Source organism: Carassius carassius, chromosome 29 (genome assembly GCF_963082965.1).
Source record: "Carassius carassius chromosome 29, fCarCar2.1, whole genome shotgun sequence".
NCBI classification, from domain to species: domain Eukaryota; kingdom Metazoa; phylum Chordata; class Actinopteri; order Cypriniformes; family Cyprinidae; genus Carassius; species Carassius carassius.
The window spans coordinates 22,341,621-22,351,025 of NC_081783.1; positions in this window are offsets into that span (position 1 = coordinate 22,341,621).

The window sequence follows — 9,405 nt, forward strand, 5'->3', positions numbered from 1 at the left end:
AAGGATTTGGAGAAATTTAGTATTACGTCATTAGCTCAACAATGGATCCTCTTCAGTGAATGGGTGCCGTCAGAATGAGAGTCCAAACAGCTGATAAAAACATCACAGTATTCCACAAGTAATCCACACCACTCCAGTCCATCAATGAATATCTTGTGTTGTGAAAAGCTGCATGTCTGTAAGAAACAAATCTGTCATTAAAATGTTTCTAAAATGTTTCTATTGAACGTTTCTAAAACGTTTTAACTTTAAAGGGGTCATATGATGCTTTTTTTAAAGAACATTATTTTGTGTATTTGGTGTAACAGAATATGTTGACATGCTTTAATGTTCTAAAAAACACATTATTTTTCAAATACTGTACATTATCGTAGGTCCTCTATGCTCTGCCTCTCTCAAATGCATTGTTCTCTACAAAGTCCCTCCTTCTGACAAGCACAGTCTGCTCTGATTGGCCAACTGAACCAGTGCCAAACACCGCAAGCACTCGTCGGAAATGTAACGCCCCTTTCCATAATTGTGAGCTTCATCTTTCAAAATAAATGTAAAGACAGTTAATAATGCCCTTAGTTTTACCCTCAGTTCAAGCTTGAAAGAGGAACAGAGTCACGTGACAGACACAGTGATGAAGCTCGTATGTGTTTGCAGTACACAAGCCACGGACGTTTAAGACACCTGACTCCACTGGGTGACCCTGTCTCTCTCTCTCTCTCTCTCACTCACACACACACACACACACACACACACAACGTGCAAAACTCCATTTGAACATTCAATAGCAAATACTTAGAAAATACCAGAAATACCTCCTCTCCTAGGTTCACGAAACAGTCATCCATAAAATGCGTTGCTGTTCAGTTGTAAGTAATCTTAAAGATTCCTAAATGCATCTACATTCAGAAGGCCAAATAAAGTGCTTTTGCTTTCGCCTAGATACACACATTCTCCCTGACATGGCTGCTTCAACACTAACTGTGGTTACTGAAACCAGCCTTCTTTCTTTGTATGAACATTTGGGCGGCTTTATGCAATTATTTTCATATAGTGATGTAGACACGTGGGGGCGTGTTTGAATGAGCCGTTTTAGGGGGGCATGGCAGAGTCTTAACTTTGATAAAGAATATCAGTTTGGATTTGAGACGTTAGTCTTTGCAACTTTACAGATCTTCTTCATGCACAAAGAGCTTGTAACACTCCAAAGAGAAAAGAAAATGTGAAATCACATCATATGACCCCTTTAAACTGTTTCTTACAGTGGAAAAAGTCCAGCTCCTGTTGTCCTCAAAATCCACCCACATTTGTTTGGGCTGTTTTAGCTTGTAAAGTAGTGCTTAATCTGTACATATTTCTCTCCTGATTCAGGCGTGATTACTTTTTCACTGGAGGAAGCATTATTATGGATTATGGAATTGACAGCCTTTACTTACAGCTGTGAGTCCTGAAATGTCCCTTTCACACAGCAACATACAGTAGCATCTCAAATATTTTCTGTATGAATGTGCAACAGGTGTCAAGCCATGCGTTTATGCAGTAGTGTGCTGCTGTGTGAATGTGGCCATGATTTGGCCAAGGATTGTTTATTACAAACACTTAGATTCATGTTGTAAATTTTCAGGAAATTTTCTTTTTTGGGGTGAACTATGCCAATTGTAATTGAATGTTGTTATAGAAATAAACCTTATTGTAAATTTTATGGCAATGACAAGAACAGATTTGAAACAAAAGCCATTACAATCGAGGCAAATGAAGATGCTCTGAAGAAAACTATTATAACACTGTGACGAGTGGGGCGGGGCCGAGGGATGTGGGAACACGAGTGAGGCCGGTGGAGTGATTGGGAAATCCGCTACACCTGCGACCCACCACCGGTCTTGAGTCCCACAGAGGAGATGGAAGGATATAAAACTGGAGCGACGACAGTGAAGGACGAGAGAGGACCAGGCCTGGGCTTTTAGTTGTGTTTTGTGTTTATTTTGTATTATTAAAATGTTGTTTTGATTGTCCGCCAGTTCCCGCCTCCTTCTTCCCGATGATTACGAAGGGTTAATTCATTACAGTGGTGCCGAAGCCCGGGAGAAGGAGGGACACGTTGCTGAAGATCCCTCGCCGCTGTGGTGAATCCGCGGTGCCACAGAGCAGGCGAGGAGGATGCCGCCATGGACGCTCGAGGCGGTGGACTGGAGCAAGTTGCCGGGGACGGGCGAGCTCGCTGCCGACCGCCCGCTATCTGGAGGGGCGGCTACCGTCCGTGAGGGAACGGAGGAGTCGGCGCCGTTCGCCAGAGAGCTGGAGCCTGCTGCCGTCCGCCTGAACGGGGAGGAGCAGGGAACGGGGGACTCCTGCCGGCTGGCCAAAACCGGAGGAGCCGTCGCCGTCCACCGGGCGGCGGAGGAGTGTCGTGCCGTCCGCCGAGGGCCGTCCAGTGCCACCGCCAGGCACCGCGGAGGAGATCGCCCAGCCGGTGGAGGGCCGAGCAGCAGTGCGTCTGGGAACCGGAATTTTTTTTTTTTCTCTCTCTCCCCTCTCTCGTCTCTGTCACTCCTCCTTCCATCTCCTTTTCTCTCGCCTCGTCTGTCCTACCCCCAGGTTCCCGCAGGTCCCCGTGAGCGGTCCCCCCCGGAGGGAGGGGGGGGGTAGAGCGCAGTCTCGTGGGTACCCCCCGGCCTGCGAGGGGCGATGGGGGTATGTGGCGAGTGGGGCGGGGCCGAGGGACGTGGGAACAAGGAGGGAGGCCGGCAATGATTGGGCAAATCAGTGGCACCTGCGGCCCACCGCCGGTCTCGAGTCCCACGTAGGAGATGGAAGGATATAAAACTGGAGCGATGACAGTGAAGGACGAGAGAGGACCAGGCCTGGGCTTTTAGTTGTATTTTGGTTTTATTTTGTGTGCATCAGTCGTCCGTGAGGGGCTGGTGCGCTGTTTTGTAATTAAAGTTTCATTTTGATTGTCCGCCGGTTCCCGCCTCCTTCTTCCCGACGATTACAAAGGTTAATTCATTACAAACACTATGGCTAACATTCATTTCAAATGTAAAACAGCTGTTTTAACTTTTGCAAAGAGGTGCATCTTCTGATCAGACTTTAAACAGGATCCTCATGCAATCATAAACCTACTGTGATACTTTGTATAAGGCTGCTCCAGAAACACAGGTTCAGAATTTGTGCTGGTTGGCTTTGAGGCTAGACTTGGCAAACAAATATTCTGTATTTGTGTGAAGCTTCTGGGCTGAATTATCCTCGTCATTACAGTAAGAACAATGATATTTGACCTATGACCCATGACTCACTCCTGAATGTCAGACGAGCGCATCAGCTGACAGACTGGAGGGAAAACACATTTATTTTGCCATTTAAAAGAGGACTAACTATATATATTTATAAAAAAAATCCATGCACCACCCTGCAAACCCCCCATTATACTCCTACCACATACACACACTCATAATAAGTTTTCAACACCTCATTTCTCAACACTCAGATTATTCCCTAACGCGTTTAAAAAAGTTCTCTGTCTGTGTTTCATTTTCTATTTCTCTTTCTGTGTCTTATTCCCACATATTGTTCCAGAATTCTGTCATATTCCTTACATCCATAGTTCTATATGGTTCTGATGGTGTTCCAGAACTCTCTCACCGTTCCTTTTTTGTCACTTTCTAAAATTCTGCCACATTCCAGATGAGCGTCGGCCTTCGTATCGCTGTCGCATCTTATATTCCCAACTCACTCTAAACATAACGTGACAAACTATGCAACTAAGTGTGTGTGTGTGTGTGTGTGTGTGTGTGTGTGTGTGTGTGTGTGTGTGTGTGTGTGTGTGTGTGTGTGTGTGTGTGTGGAAAAACCCCATCAGGGACACTAAAGAGGAGAGAGTAATGGAGGAGGTGTCATCGGATTTGCACTTGTTTTTTCTCACCATTTCTTTTTACTTTCTGAAGAAGAAGGAGTGGAGAGAGAGAGAACAGATGGATAATAGTGCCAGAATTATTTTGTTGATTTTTATCTTGAACTTCAATACTTTAGACACTGAAGCTGTATCGAGAGGATCAATCCTCAGGTAATAATATCAATACTGCTTTTTCAATGATTTGATAACTTGATAGTTCAAAATAGTGAACAAGTTAAAATAGTGTCATATACTGTACGTACCATTAAGTTGTTCTAAACACAAAAGAAGATATTCTGAAAAATGTCCAAAGAACACTGGACCCTATTCATGTTTGCTACATATGAAATTAAATTAAATAAAATTAAATTGTTGCATATATACAAGAAAAATAATAAATATAATTAATAATAATAATAATAATTTTCTGTAATTAATCCTTATTTTAAAATTTGTAATCATATTTAATATAAAAAACAAAATAAAGACTGTATATTTTAAATATTTGTTTAACAGTATCTGTTTACTAAGTAATACAAATAAAAACCAGTATCATGGATAGCAATACTGATTCTTATGCCTCTAAATTTATTTAATTGATTATTTTTATTATTATTATTGTTTGATAAATTTCTGGGGTTAAAACGAGCAACTATAGCCGTGTAACATTACAGGAAAAAAATTTGGCATAATTTTGTAATATTTAATAGACCTAAACAACTGTTACACAAAATAAAAAAGATCTTAATTGTAATTTTTATAACAAACTTCATATAAACCAATCATAATAAAAGCCATACAGACAGACAGATAGATTTGGAGATACCTGGTATTGAGTTCAGGTGAAATTGGAGTTGACAAAGGGCCGTGTGCTGCTGGGGGGTCTGAGGGCATTATGACCCAGGCTGGGCCAAACCGCACGGGGCAAGAGGGAGCTCACGGCAGCCCCTCCAGATGGAACACGTTATAGAGCCGCGCTAATGAAACACAGACGGACATCAGGCTTCACGCCCGGCTATTCTAATGCTGCTTAATTTGTTGTAATATTTGTTGGACAAACGAGAGCTCTCAGATCTCTGGGGGCAGGGGTAAAGATTCAAAGGTCACGGGGTGGAGCGTGGAGACATGTCTTAAGCCCAGGGTTATGAGTGGGATCAGGAACATGTTTAAAATAACACACTGAGAATTTTGCTTGAACCAGTTTTAGAGCCTTGACAAGCATCGTACGGTTCTTTAGATCCCAGCTGTGTTGATGGTAGAGAATTGCGTCCAGCCGTCAGCGAGCAGAAAGACAGACTGAAAGAGATCCACATTAAAGCCCCTGTAATCTGTGGAGTGGTAAGTGATTGTGGAAGAGACAGTGAAAGGCACACGTGTCACGCGCACACGTTTACTTAGTCTAAATGGGGAAATTACATAGACTTTTATTGTTTTAATATACAGCTAGGTAAAAATATAATAGCCCAAACTTAATCTTACAATCTTTCTTACGGGTACAAATTTGTCCTCAAAATATGTAGATATACACACACACACACACACACACACACACACACACACACACATACACTCACTGGCCACTTTATTAGGTACACCTGTTCAATTGCTTGGTAACACAAATTGCTAATCAGCCAATCACTGAAGAATGGGGAAGAAACGGGGTTTAAGTAACTTTGAATGTGGAATGGTTTTTGGTGCCAGACGGACTGATCTGAGTATTTCAAAAACTGCTGATCTACTGGGATTTTCACGCACAAACATCTCTAGGGTTTAAAGAGAATGGTCAGAAAAAGAGAAATATCCAGTGAGTGGTAGTTGTGTGGACGGAAAGGCCTTGTTGATGTCAGAGGTCAGAGGAGAATGGGCAGACTGGTTAGAGAAGATAATAAGGCAACAGTAACTCAAATAACCACTCGTTACATCCGAGGTATGCAGAATACCATCTCTGAACACGCAACACATTGGACCCTGAAGCAGATGGGCTACAGCAGCAGAAGACCACACCAGGTGTTGCTCCTGTCAGCTAAGAACAGGAAACAGAGGCTACAATTCACACAGGCTCACCAAAATTGGACAATATTAGATTGGAAAAATGTTCCCTGGTCTGATGAGCCTTGATTTCTGCTGCGACATTCAGATGGTAGGGTCAGAATTTGGCGTAAAGAACATAAAAGCATGGATCCATCCTGCCTTGTCTCAACAGTTCAGGCTGCTGATGATGGTGTAATGTTGTGGGAGATATTTTCTTGGCACACTTTGGGCCCCTAAATTGAGCATTGAGTATTGTTGCTGACCATGTCCATCCCTTTATGACTACAGTGTACCCATCTTCTGATGGCTACTTCCAGGAGGATAATGCACCATGTCACAAATCTCAAATAATCTCAGACTGGTTTCTTGAACATAATGAGTTCACTTTACTAAAATGTCCTCAAAAGTCACCAGATCTCAATCCAATAGAGCAGCTCTGGGATGTGGTGGGTCGGGAGATTCACATCATGGATGTTGAGCCAAAAAATCTGCAGCAACTGCGTGATGCTATCATGTCAATATGGACCAAAATCTATGAGGAATGTTTCCAACACCTTGTTGAATCTATGCCACGAAGAATTAAGGCAGTTCTGAAGGCAAAAGGGGGTCCAACCCAGTACTTGCAAGGTGTACCTAATAAAGTGGCCAGTGAGTGTGTATATAAAGCCAATTATAATGACTATAGACCAACAGAAAATTATTTCACTTCATTTTTATTCCTATTATTCTCAATAATAATTCTCAGTAAGATAACAGTTTATTTCACCTAAATCAGCATGAATTTAACATACACCAAATGTCAACCTAATTTAAAACTAGGAAATTTAAATGTATGTAATATATATATATGTATATATATATATATATATATATATATATATATATATATATATATATATATATGCTCATTCAACTGATCAAAAGTGACAGTAAATAGTTAAACATTGTTATAAAAGTTCTATTAATATTTATATATTTATATATATTTATATATTTATATATAAATATATTCTATTAATATATTTATTTTATTTATATTAAGTTCTTTTTTCAACTTTCAGAGAATCCTGAAAAATATCTATTATGGTTTCCACAAAAATATGAAGTAGCACAACTATTTTCAACATCCATATTAATAAGAAATGTTTCTTGAGCAGCAAATCAGCATATCAGAATGTTTTCTGCAGGATAATGTGACACTGAAGATGATGCTGAAAATTCAGCTTTGTAGAAATAAATTACATGTAGAAATATTTAGAAATCGAAAAATAGTTATTTTAAATTGTAATAGTTTTTCAACATAATACTGTTTTATTGTATTTTTATTAGTCCTGTCAAACGATTAATCGTGATTAATCGCATCCGAAATAAGTTTTTATTTACATAATAAATGTGTGTGTATTAAATATATTTATCATATAAATTATATGAATATAAATGTAGACATGTAAATACATGTAAATAGTTTCAAAATAGATGTATGTTTGTGTATTTATATTTACATAATAAATATACACAGAACACAAACATATTTTTTGCAAACTAAACTTTACTTTGGATGTGATTAATAATTTATTAAAATAAAAAATTCAAATAGATGCAGCACAGGTGAGCATAAGAGACCCTTCAAAAACACACACACATATATATATAGGTATTATATACACTGCTCAAAAATAAAGAAACACATTTTAATCAGAGTATAGTATATCAAGTCAGTTAAACTCCTGAGATATTGAACTGGTCAGTGAAGTAGCAGAGGGGGCTGCTTATTAGTTTCAGCTGCTTTGGTGTTAATGAAATTAACTAGATGGGCAACAATGAGACGACCCCCAAAACAGGAATGGTTTTACAGGTGGAGGCCACTGACATTTTTTCCCCTATTCATCTTTTCTGATGGTTTTTCACTAGTTTTGCATTTGGCTAAGGTCAGTGTCACTACTGGTAGCACGAGGCGATACCTGGACCCTACAGAAGTTGCACAGGCAGTCCAACTCCTCTACATCAATATGTGCCATTGCCAGAAGGTTTGCTGTGTCTCCCAGCACAGTGTCAAGAGCATAAAGGAGATTCCAGGAACCAGGCAGTTACTCTAGGAGAGCTGGACAGGGCTGTAGAAAGTCCTTAACCCATCAACAGGACCGGTATCTGTTCTTTTGTGCAAGGAGGAACAGGAAGAGCACTGCCAGAGCCCTACAGAATGACCAAACAATCAGAAACATACTTCATGATGGTGGTCTGAGGGCCCGGCGTCCTCTAGTGGGCCCAGTGCTCACTGTCTGGCACCGTGGAGCTAGACTGGTATTTGCCATTAAACACCAGAATTTCCAGGTCTGCCACTGGCGCTCCTGGAAGCGCTCCTGGAAGGTGTTTTCACAGATGAGAGCAGGTTCACCCTGGGCACATGTGACAGATGTGAAAGGGTCTGGAGAAGCTGTGGAGAATGTTATGTTGCCTGTAACATCATTCAGCATGATCAGTTTAGTAGTGGGTCTGATAGTTTAGAGAGGAATATCCATGGAGGGATGCACAGACCTCTGGAGGCTATAGACAATGGCAACCTTACTGCCATAAGGTATCGGGATGAAATCCTTGGACCCATTGTCAGACCCAACATTGGTGCAGTAGGTCTTGGGTTTCTCCTGGTGCATGGCAATGCCTGGCTTCATGTGGCGGGACATTGTCAGGCATGCATACAAGCATATGGAGCCATACAAACTACTCTACTTTTTTTTACTATCATTCTGAATTGCTGAAATAAAATTTCAGCAAAATAGACTCGCCTGCTGCATAATTTTTTCACTTAGATTTCTGGCCGGATGTCTTTGAATTCAGCCCTCTGTAGGTTGATTGATTTCATCATCATAATCATGTAACACTCTAGACTGAAGAAATTGATGCTGAAAATTAACAAAAAGAAAAGAACAGGATTTAAAGAAGCTGGAAAAGTCTTACACTTATTCTTAAGTCAAACCATAATGAAGTACTACTCAAATACAGTAGGTCTAGCTATGTAAGATCAATATCAAATGTCACTGCATCCCAAAACATGCCAGAACACAATACTCAACAAAGGGCGCTGTAGTAGACGTAGAGTAAACCATCTTGTGAAGAAAATGTTAACGTAATCATAACTAACATTTGTATGCTTTTGAGAACAAAATGTACCAACATGTGGTGTCCTGTTATTCAGTGTAATTCTGACTGAGACCACTAGGGGGAAGTAGCATTTGAGAGGGAGATACTGGAAGGAAGAAGAAGAGAGATGAGCCCAAGTTGTGTGCGTTAAAAGATAGTGAGAAATAAAGAAAACATATAACCCATTCACTTGTTGCACCTGGCTTCATTTGATAACGAGAATACAACAAATTGGCGACGAGGCGACCCACTATTGCTGCAAAGATGGCATTGTCTGCACCATTTCCTAACTTATTCTTACCTGCTCCGGGCGATCCCGCGATTCCTTTCAAGACATGGGAGCGGATGTTCCA